The sequence below is a fragment of the Schistocerca gregaria genome, chromosome 8, assembly GCF_023897955.1.
Source record: "Schistocerca gregaria isolate iqSchGreg1 chromosome 8, iqSchGreg1.2, whole genome shotgun sequence".
Taxonomy (NCBI): Eukaryota; Metazoa; Arthropoda; class Insecta; order Orthoptera; family Acrididae; genus Schistocerca; species Schistocerca gregaria.
The window spans coordinates 195,824,809-195,839,302 of record NC_064927.1 but is presented as its reverse complement, the minus strand read 5'-3'; the positions used below and the strand labels follow the sequence as shown (position 1 = coordinate 195,839,302).

Here is a 14,494-nt window from a genome sequence, read left to right as displayed (position 1 = left end):
ATACAAGCATACACATCCATGAGGTGATAATTGCTGCCATGTGCTTGATTCATTAGAACAGGTATTTAACATTGGCTTATGACATTGCCATGCTCCCTGTGTCCCACAACATCTTGTGATTGTCAGCATCAGGCATCATCTCCACATCATCATGGCCTAGCACTAGCAGTTCCCCCGTCAACTCGGTTAATGATCATCAGGTAAATCACACAGCTACATTGGACTACTCTGTGGTTGCTGGCCTTTTGGGGACAGGATCACACATGCTCACATACTCAACACTGCAAGGTGTTGAGATACTATCACTTTCCTTAATTCTTGTCATGGCATTTTGGAAAGAGAGTTCACTTCCCTCCCCTGCCCCCCACCATAATTTTCAATGACCCACTTTACCCCACCATTAAGAGCAAAGCAGTTCTGTAGTGTGATGTATATCTGCTGACAAACGTTTTTGAGGAATTATGAATTTTGTGCCTGGGCACATGCTCTCTGGATCATGCCTATTTTGCTCCATGTGAGGGCTACTGTGGGATACAATGTTAAGAGAACACTCATCAGCATTGAAGTGTTGGCATGTTGCTCTTCTTCAAACATGGGATTAATAGGGAGCTGTGTGCACAGATATACCATAGTGAATAACCTGCAAATAAATGAGGAGTAAACGCCATTTGACAATTTAAGTTACATCCTTTATGTGAAGTAAATAACCTCTACAGGCACACCATGCACCAATATCTGCTCTTAGAAAGGTTCTGATGGACATCTGAAGAGCAAATTGTTATATTTGAGACAGAGATTGAAAATGTGGCTGCTAGTTCTGTAGAGAGATATTTCCTGAAAACAGAACTGATGTATAGAACTGATGTATCCCACCCATTTGCATGATGGCCAAAGTGACTTGCTGCTGTATTTGTTGTGACTAGTCCTGCAAAATGGTTCCATCGCCATGCTTATGAAATTGCTGGAGAATAAGCAGAGACTTTCCCCCATGAACCATGGACCTTGCCGTTGGTGGGGAGGCTTGCGTGCCTCAGCGATACAGATGGCCGTACCGTAGGTGCAACCACAATGGAGGGGTATCTGTTGAGAGGCCAGACAAACATGTGGTTCCTGAAGAGGGGCAGCAGCCTTTTCAGTAGTTGCAGGGGCAACAGTCTGGATGATTGACTGATCTGGCCTTGCAACATTAACCAAGACGGCTTGCTGTGCTGGTACTGCGAACGGCTGAAAGCAAGGGGAAACTACAGCTGTAATTTTTCCTGAGGACATGTAGCTTTACTGTATGATTAAATGATGATGGCGTCCTCTTGGGTAAAATATTCCGGAGGTAAAATAGTTCCCCATTCGGATCTCCGGGTGGGGACTACTCAGCAGGACGTCGTTATCAGGAGAAAGAAAACTGGCGTTCTATGGATCGGAGGGTGGAATGTCAGATTCCTTAATCGGGCAGGTAGGTTAGAAAATTTAAAAAGGAAAATGGATAGGTTCAAGTTAGATATAGTGGGAATTAGTGAAGTTCGATGGCAGGAGGAACAAGACTTTTGGTCAGGTGAATACAGGGTTATAAATACAAAGTCAAATAGGGGTAATGCAGGAGTAGGTTTAATAATGAATAAAAAAATAGGGGTGCGGGTAAGCTACTACAAACAGCATAGTGAATGAATTATTGTGGCCAAGATAGACACAAAGCCCATGCCTACTACAGCAGTACAAGTTTATATGCCAACTAGCGCTGCAGATGATGAAGAAATTGATGAAATGTATGATGAGATAAAAGAGATTATTCAGGTAGTGAAGGGAGACGAAAATTTAATAGTCATGGGTGACTGGAATTCGTCAGTAGGAAAAGGGAGAGAAGGAAACATACTGGGGTGATTATGGATTGGGGTTAAGAATTGAAAGAGGAAGCCGTCTGGTAGAATTTTGCACAGAGCATAACTTAATCATAGCTAACATTTGGTTCAAGAATCATAAAAGAAGGTTGTATACATGGAAGAATCCTGGAGATACTAAAAGGTATCAGATAGATTATATAATGGTAAGACAGAGATTTAGGAACCAGGTTTTAAATTGTAAGACATTTCCAGGGGCAGATGTGGACTCTGACCACAGTCTATTGCTTATGACCTGTAGATTAAAACTGAAGAAGCTGCAAAAGGTGGGAATTTAAGGACATGGGATCTGGATAAGCTGAAAGAACCAGAGGTTGTACAGAGTTTCAAGGAGAGCATAAGGGAACAATTGACAGGAATGGGGGAAAGAAACACAGTAGAAGAAGAATGGGTAGCTCTGAGGGATGAAGTAGTGAAGGCAGCAGAGGATAAAGTAGGTAAAAAGACGAGGGCTGCTAGAAATCCTTGGGTAACAGAAGAAATATTGAATGTAATTGATGAAAGGAGAAAATATAAAAATGCAGTAAATGAGCAGGCAAAAAGGAATACAAACGTCACAAAAATGAGATCAAGAGGAAGTGCAAAATGGCTAAGTAGAGATGGCTAGAGGACAAATGTAAGGATGTAGAAGCTTATCTCACTAGGAGTAAGATAGATACTGCCTACAGGAAAATTAAAGAGACCTTTGGAGAGAAGAGAACCACGTGTATGAATATCAAGAGCTCCGATGGCAACCCAGTTCTAAGCAAAGAAGGGAAGGCAGATACGTGGAAGGAGTATACAGAAGGTTTATACTGACCTTACGACTTATCTTAGAAGAAAGATTAAGAAAAGGCAAACCTACGTTTCTAGCATTTGTAGACTTATAGAAAGCTTTTGACAATGTTGACTGGAATACTCTCTTTCAAATTCTGAAGGTGACAGGGGTAAAATACAGGGAGCGAAAGGCTATTTACAATTTGTACAGAAACCAGATGGCAGTCATAAGAATCGAGGGGCATGAAAGGGAAGCCGAGGGGCATGAAAGGGAAGCAGTGGTTGGGAAAGGAGTGAGACAGGGTTGTTGCCTCTCCCCGATGTTATTGAGCAAGCAGTAAAGGAAACAAAAGAAAAATTCGGAGTAGGTATTAAAATTCATGGAGAAGAAGTAAAAACTTTGAGGTTCGCCGATGGCATTGTAATTCTGTCAGAGACGGCAAAGGACTTGGAAGAGCAGTTGAACGGAATGGACAGTGTCTTGAAAGGAGGATATAAGATGAACATCAACAAAAGCAAAACGAGGATAATGGAATGTAGTCAAATTAAATCGGGTGATGCTGAGGGAATTAGATTAGGAAATGAGACACTTAAAGTAGTAAAGGAGTTTTGCTATTTAGGAAGTAAAATAACTGATGATGGTCGAAGTACAGAGGATATAAAATGTAGACTGGTCATGGGAAGAAAAGCGTTTCTGAAGAAGAGGAATTTGTTAACATCGAATATAGATTTATGTATCAGGAAGTCGTTTCTGAAAGTATTTGTTTGGAGTGTAGCCATGTATGGAAGTGAAACATGGACGGTAACTAGTTTGGACAAGAAGAGAATAGAAGCTTTCGAAATGTGGTGCTACAGAAGAATACTGAAGATAAGGTGGATAGATCACATAACTAATGAGGAGGTATTGAATAGGATTGGGGAGAAGAGAAGTTTGTGGCACAACTTGATTAGAAGAAGGGATCGGTTGGTAGGACATGTTTTGAGGCATCAAGGGATCACAAATTTAGCATTGGAGGGCAGCGTGGAGGGTAAAAATCGTAGAGGGAGACCAAGAGATGAATACACTAAGCAGATTCAGAAGGATGTAGGTTGCAGTAGGTACTGGGAGATGAACAAGCTTGCACAGGATAGAGTAGCATGGAGAGCTGCATCAAACCAGTCTCAGGACTGAAGACAACAGCAACAACAACAAGCAAAGATATCTTCTGCACTATAGAAAGCTCCAGCAATACCTCAGTTTGGGGATGTAACTTGGTAGAATCAACAGCCCCATCTCCTTCAAGCAGTGTTGCTAGTTGAAGGAGTACATTGATGTAAACACTGAACAGAGGACTCTTGTGATGTGCCACTTTGAAATAGATCTTTATGAATAATTCAGTTTTCAGGAAAATGACGGAAAATATTAGAGAATACCTCCAAATTTGTTTGGTTTATTGATGGTTTGGATTTTTTGATGCTAGAGATAACATTGCCTGGGCAAATCTCAAATGGGCCACCATCTCTGACTAGTTGCTGGGGTCATGTTTCAGTGCACTTCATGAAATGTGTCTATGTTAGTATATGTGTTCTGGACCTCACCAAACTCCACCTGTATTGATTCTGCTATGAGTTTGAGAAGTGAAACTTAGGTGATCCCAAACCACTGTATATGAATGCAGGCAGGGTGTGGTCCACATGAAGTAATTTAGTTCATTCCAAAAGCATCTGACACATCTGGATATGCAGCTGGTAATCCTTATACACTCCTGAAAATGGAAAAAAGAACACATTGACACTGGTGTGTCAGACCCACCATACTTGCTCCAGACACTGCGAGAGGGCTGTACAAGTAATGATCACACGCACGGCACAGCGGACACACCAGGAACCGCGGTGTTGGCCGTCGAATGGCGCTAGCTGCGCAGCATTTGTGCACCGCCGCCGTCAGTGTCAGCCAGTTTGCCGTGGCATACGGACCTCCATCGCAGTCTTTAACACTGGTACCATGCCGCGACAGTGTGGACGTGAACCGTATGTGCAGTTGATGGACTTTGAGCGAGGGCGTATAGTGGGCATGCGGGAGGCCGGGTGGACGTACCGCCGAATTGCTCAACACGTGGGGCGTGAGGTCTCCACAGTACATTGATGTTCTTGCCAGTGGTCGGCGGAAGGTGCACGTGCCCGTCGACCTGGGACCGGACCGCAGCAACGCACGGATGCACGCCAAGACCGTAGGATCCTACGCAGTGCCGTAGGGGACCGCACCGCCACTTCCCAGCAAATTAGGGACACTGTTGCTCCTGGGGTATCGGCGAGGACCATTTGCAACCGTCTCCATGAAGCTGGGCTACGGTCCCGCACACCGTTAGGCCATCTTCCGCTCACGCCCCAACATCGTGCAGCCCGCCTCCAGTGGTGTCACGACAGGCATGAATGGAGGGACGAATGGAGACGTGTCGTCTTCAGTGATGAGAGTCGCTTCTGCCTTGGTGCCAGTGATGGTCGTATGCGTGTTTGGCGCCGTGCAGGTGAGTGCCACAATCAGGACTGCATACGACCGAGGCACACAGGGCCAACACCCGGCATCATGGTGTGGGGAGTGATCTCCTACACTGGCCGTACACCTCTGGTGATTGTTGAGGGGACACTGAATAGTGCACGGTACATCCAAACCGTCATCGGACCCATCGTTCTACCATTCCTAGACCGGCAAGGGAACTTGCTGTTCCAACAGGACAATGCATGTCCGCATGTATCCCGTGCCACCCAACATGCTCTAGAAGGTGTAAGTCAACTATCCTGGCCAGCAAGATCTCCGGATCTGTCCCCCATTGAGCATGTTTGGGACTGGATGAAGCGTCGTCTCAGGTGGTCTGCACATCCAGCACAAACGCTGGTCCAACTGAGGCGCCAGGTGGAAATGGCATTGCAAGCCATTCCACAGGACTACATCCAGCATCTCTACGATCGTCTCCATGGGAGAATAGCAGCCTGCATTGCTGCGAAAGGTGGATATACACTGTACTAGTGCCGACATTGTGCATGCTCTGTTGCCTGTGTCTATGTGCCTGTGGTTCTGTCAGTGTGAGCATGTGATGTATCTGACCCCAGGAATATGTCAATAAAGTTTCCCCTTTCTGGGACAATGAATTCACGGTGTTCTTATTTCAATTTCCAGGAGTGTAGAATAACATCAGAAGACAATAAGGGTATTGGCCTGATGAAGGATGAGGCAAATGGTTTGCAAATTTTGGAGTTTTGACGGCTCTGGTTGAGAATGTATACATACTGTACAGAAGCGGGTGGCACCAAATTGCAGGCTAAGGGTGTATCATGTAACTGGTGGCACTAATGTGCATATAGTGCAACTGTTTCGGCATCATGATTGGCCTCATCTTAATACAGCTGTTTGGTATATTAACATGGGGCTGGAGAGAGTGCTGATGACAAAGGGCATGGGTCATATTTCAGCGGTGCCAGTTGGATCTATCAGTAGATCAGGTATCACTAGGCATAGCCTGAACCTCAGTAGGTATGGGAAGGGGAGGCTGGCAAAGCTTATAGGTGACAGTGTAGTGGGTGGTGGTAGGATCACTTATGGGTAAATTCCTGTCGTAGTTGGTGTTAGAGCTGCACCTTTTTTAGATTGAAGTCAGCTGATGGGTGTATCTGCTTAAAGAAAGTTGAGCTCTTGCTCTCTCTCTCTCTCTCTCTCTTTCTCTCTCTCTCTCTCTCTCTCTCTCTCTCTCTCTCTCTCTCTCTCTCTCTCTCTCTCTTTCTCTCTCTCTCTGTCTCTCTCTAATTAAGGGCTCACCTCCAGAGGGCATCATGTTTCCGAATAGAGAATGAATTAGCATATTTCATCAAAATATGAGACGTATTAGAGATAAAGTTGGTGAACTGCTTATAAATGTTGACTCTGAAATTATTGGTATATTGGAGCACCACTTAAATAATTTGACCATTCAGATGCTTCCTTTACCAGGATACAGATTAACTGGCTGTTTTTCAAGGAGTTTCTTGTGGGGTGTGTGAGTGGCTATGTATGTAAAAAACAGTATTCCATTTGAGTCCGTAGATGTATCGTGGCACTGCACTGAACAGGTATTTGAATGTTATGCAGGGGCAGTTGAATTTAGTGAAATTAAACTTCTAATTGTTGTTGTTTATAGGTCCCCTAACTCTGACTTCAGAATGTTTCTGCTCAAGCAATAGAGGGTTCTTGATTCACTTCATAGAAAGTACCAGAAATTAGGTATATTTGGTGACTTCAATATAAATTTTGTATATGGTGGAGAAAGAAAAAAGATGTTGGTAGATCTCCTAAATTCATATGATCTGATGCAGACTGTGTTTTTTTCCAACTAGAGTGCAGCGGAACAGTAGTACATCCATAGATAATATTTTTACTCATTCTTCATTGCTAGAAGAGCATTCAGTTAGTGAAAGGGTGAATGGCCTTTCAGACCATGATGCACAAATTGGCTTTTTTACTCAAACAAATGTCACATATAGTTACAAACAATGTAGGAAAGTTAATCCAATAGCAGTAGAGAGTTTTTTAAACCTTGTTAAGGAACAAGAGTGGCTGGATGTTTATAGTGCTGATAACATAGACGATAAATATAATGCTTTCCTTAACACATTTCCCATACTCTTTGAGAGTTGCTTTCCATTAGAATCTTCTAAATGGGGTACTAGCAGTAATAGGAAGCCCGGGTTGCCGACTAGTGGGATAAGGATATCATGTAGAAAAAAGTGGGAGTTATATCAAAATATTAGTAAATAAAAATTTAAAAAAGTAAATGGAAATAAATAAATAAAGTTAGAAGTAGTCACAATTAAGCTACAGTAGCCCATTACAGGCAGTATTTCAAGGTGCTGAAAAATGTTATTAGGAAGGCAAACGATGAAATTAAAACCATATGGTCAGTTGTGAAGGAAACGTCTAGTCAGCAGCACAAGGTCGACTATATAAAGTCAGTTTGTAGTAAAAATATTTCTGTTACTGACGAATCAGATATATGTACAGTATTTACAATCATTTTCTGGGCATTGCTGGTGAATTAAATACAAATTTAGTTTCTACTGGTAATCATATAACTTTCTTGGCAAATGCCTTTCTGAGATTGATGTCTGAAATACTCCTCTGTGATACAGATAAGGGGGAGATTGAGTCAATAATTAAATCACTGAAGACTAAGGACTCTCATGGATATGATGGAGTGCCTAGCAGAATATTAAAGTACTGTGCTGCACATGTTAGCCCTGTATTTAGCCATATTCGTAATTTTTCCTTTAGGAATGGTTAGTTGCCAGAAAAGTATCATGTAGACAATTTTAGACCTATTTCTATGCAATCAGTGTTTGCTAAAGTTATTGAAAAGGCTGTGTATGTAACGATAATTGATCATTTTATATCACACAATTTGTTATCAAATGTTTGCTATATTCTCTTTTCTCTGTGAGGTACTGAGTGGATTAGAATGAACATAGAATGTAGTTTATTCATCTCATAACATACAGTTATAAATATAAAAAGATTTTTTGTACTGGAGACACATCAAATTACTTAAAAATAAACATTATAATAATTAACATATATCAGCAGGTATTTTTACACATGAACAATTTCACAAGAACATTTATAACACTTATGGTCATTTTGCTGCTTGCAATACAATTTATACAATATATTAACAATTTATTATACAATACATAATCTTTATTATTTCTTTTCTTTTCAAATTGCCAAACTGTCTTGCATGAATTCTTCAATTGAATAATAACATTTTTCCACTAGTGAATAAAATAACAATCTTTTCAGTAGGTTAAACTCCATATTTAACAGATTTGTGTTGTTTAATTTATTGTAAAATTTTAATCCCTATGTACAATGGTGTTTGAGCATAAAGTTTTAAATTATGAGAGGAAAGTTTGAAACTGTCTCTGTAATGAGTACTGTAATTATCAGACAGTAAAAGGTCATTATTCACAATGTTGATAATTGCTGTGATGTGGGGTCTGAGTGGGGTACAATCAAGTGGGGGGGTGTCCCAGGGATCAGTGTTGGGGCCACTCCTGTCCTTTATTTATATAAATGATATGCCCTCTAATATCATGGGTAACTGTAAAATATTTCTGTTTTCTGATGACACTAGCTTGGTACCTAGTAAAGGATGTTGTATGCAACATTGTGCAACATAGTGCAGTTCATGACCTAAGTTCATGGCTTGTAGAAAATAAATTAATGCCAAATCACAGAAAGACTCAGGTTCTACAGTTTCTAGCACACAGGTCAACAAAACCTGACATTTTAATTTCACAGAATGGGCACATGATTAGTGAAATTGAACAGTTCAAATTTCTATGTGTTCAGTTAGATAGCAAACTGTCATGGAAAGCCCATGTTCAGGATCTTGTTCAGAGACTTAATGCTGCCATTTTTACTGTTTTAGCAGTATGTGAAGTGAGTGATTATTCAACATGAAAATTAGTATACTTTGCTTATTTTCATTCACTTATGTCATATGGTATTATATTTTGGGGTAGCTCTTCCCATTCTAAAATGATATTTTTGGCTCAGAAATGGGTGGTTTGGGCAGTAAGTGGTGTAAGTTCACAAACCTCTTGTCAACCCCTGTTCATGAATCTGGGTATTTTGACATTGGCCTCTCAATATATATGTTACTTACTGTCATTTCTTGTTAACAATATTAGCTTACTCCCAAGAATAAGCAGCTTTCACTCAGTTGATACTCAGCAGAAATCAAACCTGTATTTGGATCAGGCTACCTTAACTCTTGTGCAGAAATGTCTGCAGTATACTGCTGCATCCAATTTCAATAACCTACCACTCGAATTCAAAAATCATAGCAGTAATCCACACACTTTCAAATTAAAACTGAAGTGTTTCCTTAGGGGTCACTCCTTCTAGTATGTTGAGGAGTTCCTTGAAAAATTAAGCTGATTCTTGTTGTATTGTTCATTGTGTTTACTTAAACTTATGGATTGACTTTTTTCAGGCTAATAAACATTTTACTTTAATCTGTTATTAGTTTTATGTTGTAATTTCATGCACTGACATGTCCCCTGACCTTGGAGATTTACTCCTCAATTTGGTCCTATGGAACTTGACATGTTTAGATCAAAAAACCTATATGAGTATGTAATTTATCAGAGAAAAATTATAAAAAATAGCTTCATAAATTGTTATAAATAAACCAATGTATATATGTAATCAGATACTTTGAAGTAAGAACATAGAGTAGATAACTACTGCTTATTGGTTACATTGTTATCACTGGAAGTGATGTGTCACCTGATGTATACTTGTTATTGAACTGGCACTACATGACTACTTTGACACAAGCAGTTTTTGTATAAAATCTCACTGGACACTCTGATTCACTGTGCTTGATTTTTTTAAACCAACTCACAAATTAATAGATTCACTAAATCCATGTATTCAAAGTTGCAGGAACATAGTTTTATAGATAAAGCTGAGGTTGGGAAGGGTACATCTTTGATTGTTCTCTGTTCTGCCATGGTTAGAGGATCTGCTTGGGACGGATTTAATCGGCGTCCCCACAGTTGCATGCCTAGCATTTTGTAGGAAAATTAACCTTTGGCAATTGTGACTTGAAACTAATTATGCTTTTTAGTACTCATGATTTTACAATGTTTTAAACACTGGATATAACAGGTGTTCTGAAAAACATGCATGCATTTTAAAACTTTTTGAAAATACATTTATGGAAGTCACAGTTTTACTACATAATGGTATTTTAGAAAAAGACTTAAATTCCTTGATGAGACCCAGAGAACCACCCAATGCTGATTGTCACTATGTCATCCTTTGTCGTATGCCATCATTCGGAGCAGTATGGATGGACATGGGTAAGCACACCACTCTCCTTGCCATTTTCAGCTTTCCAGTACTTGGAGCCACTACTTCACATTCAGGTAGCTTCTTAGTTGGCTTCACAAGATTGAGTAGAGGTCTCATGAAGAAAAGGATCTCTGACAGTACTGCAGATTAGGCCAGCATCTTCTGAATGGGCAATAGACAAGCTGTGCATTCAGCCACAGAAAAAAGTCTTGACTGTGATCAAGACTTTTATTAATCAGGTTTAAGATATTTTCAGTAGACAGATGATGTTTCTCCAAAAGAAAGGTTTTCAAAAATTACTGGTTCTAAAAAAACCTGCCTAAGAATTGTAAAATGATATGCCCCTCCACCAAATGAGAGATGCCACTTAGTGAAATTTTAGGACAACTAGTATACTCCCAAAGTCTGGCAGCTTTTAGAGTGAATGAAAGTACTTCAAAACAACAATTACTGGTTTCAACTCCTTAGGGGCTAAGAAATGAAAGAGGAAGCTGCCTGGTAGAATTTTGCACAGAGCACAACTTAGTCATAGCTAACATTTGGTTTAAGAATCATGAAAGAAGGTTGTATACATGGAAGAACCCTGGAGATACTAAAAGGTATCAGATAGATTATGTAATGGCAAGACAGAGATTTAGGAACCAGGTTTTAAATTGTAAGACATTTCCAGAGGCAGATGTGGACTCTGACCACAATGACCTGTAGATTAAAACTGAAGAAACTGCAAAAAGGTGGGAATTTAAGGACATGGAACCTGGATAAACTGAAAGAACCAGAGGTTGTACAGAGTTTCAGGGAGAGCATAAGGGAACAATTGTCAGGAATGGAGGAAAGAAATACAGTAGAAGAAGAATGGGTAGCTTTGAGGGATGAAGTAGTGAAGGCAGCAGAGGATCAAGTAGGTAAAAAGACGAGGGCTAGTAGAAATCCATGGGTAACAGAAGAAATATTGAATTTAATTGATGAAAGGAGAAAATATAAAAATGCAGTAAATGAAGCAGGCAAAAAGGAATACAAACGTCTCAAAAATGAGATTGACAGGAAGTGCAAAATGGCTAAGGATAAATGTAAGGATGTAGAGGCTTATCTCACTAGGTGTTAGATAGATACTGCCTACAGGAAAATTAAAGGGACCTTTGGAAATAAGAAAACCACTTGTATGAACATAAGAGCTCAAATGGAAACCCAGTTCTAAGCAAAGAAGAGGAAGCAGAAAGGTGGAAGGAGTATATAGAGGGTCTGTACAAGGGCGAGGACAATATTATGGAAATGGAAGAGGATGTAGATGAAGACGATATGGGAGATAAGATACTGCGTGAAGAGTTTGGCAGAGCACTGAAAGACCTGAGTCGAAAAAAGGCCCCCGGAGTGGACATCATTCCATTGGAACTACTGACGGCCTTGGGAGAGCCAGTCCTTACAAAACTCTACCATCTGGTGAGCAAGATGTATGAAACAGGTGAAATACCCTCAGACTTCAAGAAGAATATAATAATTCCAATCCCAAAGAAAGCAGGTGTTGACAGATGTGAAAATTACCGAACAATCAGTTTAATAAGCCATAGCTGCAAAATACTAACACGAATTCTTTACAGATGAATGGAAAAACTAGTAGAAGCCGACCTCGGGGAAGATCAGTTTGGATTCTGTAGAAATACTGGGACACATGAGGCAATACTGACCTTACGACTTATTGTAGAAGAAAGTTTAAGAAAAGGCAAACCTAGCATTTGTAGACTTAGAGAAAGCTTTTGACATTGTTGACTGGAATACTCTCTTTCAGATTATGAAGGTGGCAGGGGTAAAATACAGGGAATTGAAGGCTATTTACAATTTGCACAGAAACCAGATGGCAGTTATAAGAGTTGAGGGGCGTGTAAGAGAAGCAGTGGTTGGGAAGGGAGTGAGACAGGGTTGTAGCCTCTCCCCGATGTTATTGAATCTGTATACAGAGCAAGCAGTAAAGGAAACAAAAGAAAATTTTGGAGTAGGTATTAAGATCCATGGAGAAGAAATAAAAACTTTGACGTTTGCCAATGACATTGTAATTCTGTCAGAGACAGCAAGGGACTTGGAAGAGCAGTTGAATGGAATGGACAGTATCTTGAGAGGAGTATATAAGATGATCATCAACAAAAGCAAAACGAGGATAATGGAATGTAGTTGAACTAAGTCAGATGATGCTGAGGGAATTAGATTAGGAAATGAGACACTTAAAGTAGTAAAGGAGTTTTGCTATTTGGGGAGCAAAATAACTGATGATGATCAAAGTAGAGAGGATAATAATGTAGACTGCCAATGGCAAGGAAATCGTTTCTGAAGAAGAGAAATTTGTTAACATCGAGTATAGATTTAAGTGTCAGGAAGTCTTTTCTGAAAGTATTTGTATGGAGTGTTGCCATGTATGGAAGTGAAACATGGACGATAAATAGTTTAGGCAAGAAGAGAATAGAAGCTTTCAAAATGTGGTGCTACAGAAGAATGCTGAAGATTAGATGGGTAGATCACATAACTAATGAGGAAGTATTGAATAGAATTGGGGAGAAGAGAAGTTTGTGGCACAACTTTACCAGAAGAAGGGATCGGTTGGTAGGACATGTTCTGAGGCATCAAGGGATCACCAATTTAGTATTGGAGGGCAGCGTGGAGGGTAAAAATCGTAGAGGGAGACCAAGAGGTGAATACAGTAAGCAGATTCAGAAGGATGTAGGTTGCAGTAGGTACTGGGAGATGAACAAGCTTGTACAGGATAGAGTAGCATGAAGAGCTGCATCAAACCAGTCTCGGGACTGAAGACCACAACAACAACAACAACAACAACAACAACAACAACAACAGGTCATCATCAGATGATTTGAATATCATTCATAATTAACTATCAAATAGATGCTTATGGCTTCTGAATAAAAGTTCTACTGGTGTGCAGATTGTATCCTTGATATGAATTACTATGTGACATATTCAAATTGTCTGATAATTGTTTTCTAAGAATTTCAAAAATTAGTGGTACCATTTGTGTGGGTTGACACAGTAAAAGAATTTTGTTAGTACTCTGATTCCTTAAATAGCATTCTTATCCTATGTCTAAAGTTGTAACTTTATACATATTGAACATTGGGAAGTAAACTTCTACTTCAGAACTTTACTGCAGATCGTTGCCATATGGTGATCAGCTTGTATGTGTTATCCTCATTGCATGGATATGCAGTTGGCAGTTGTTAATATGAAATGTACTGCATGCAAAAATTCTCTTATTACCTTTCTTAAGGAGTTCCTGTTTCCAACTCCTTTCTTGTGTTTTGTATGTTCTTTGATGAAAGTCACAATGGAAAACAGATTAACAATTGCTAAGCAAATCCCTTTCTTGCACTTGGTATTCGTATTTCAGCAGTTCGTGTGTTTGTCAACATGACTTTCATTTGGATAAAAAGAATGCAGTACAGCATGGGTCTGGATCTTGAATAACAGGTAGAAGGTAGTCACTGTGGATCTGTCACAGACACTGAGGTTTTCGTGAACATATCAAGGGTGTGGGAAGGGGTCAACTGTCTGCTAATAAATGAGACATCCTGGAATGAACCTGAAATGATTTAGGGAAATGATGGGAAATCAGGATGTCTGTTTGAGAATTGAGATTTTCTGGTAACTGATTTAGGTGTATATGGTTGTCTTTGAAGTCCATCTTGTACATGAAGTTTAGGCAAATAGGATGGTAGGGAAGAGGTTTCACAAGCCATCTCATTAGCAATTTTTCACACATTTTAGAAGTAGCAGATATTATAATATGGTGTAGCAAAGGAAAGACTGGAGACACTGTTTTCTCTTTAATTAAAATGCATTCACAATTGGGAATAGTTTCACATATTTGTTTGTGCTGTTCAGTTAGTGGTATAGTGCACAAATACTGAAAACTATAAGTAATGGACTTGGCAGAAGTATATGTGCACATTCAAGGGGAAAACTTTCCTGGTAAATA

At 39.9% G+C, this 14,494-nt stretch overlaps 1 protein-coding gene across 2 annotated transcripts in view; it reads left to right on the top strand.

Annotated features, from left to right (window-relative positions):
* The window catches only part of LOC126284536 (probable G-protein coupled receptor Mth-like 4), a 242,076-nt gene that overhangs the window by 204,231 nt on the left and 23,351 nt on the right, over positions 1-14,494 (top strand). The window lies entirely within an intron of this gene.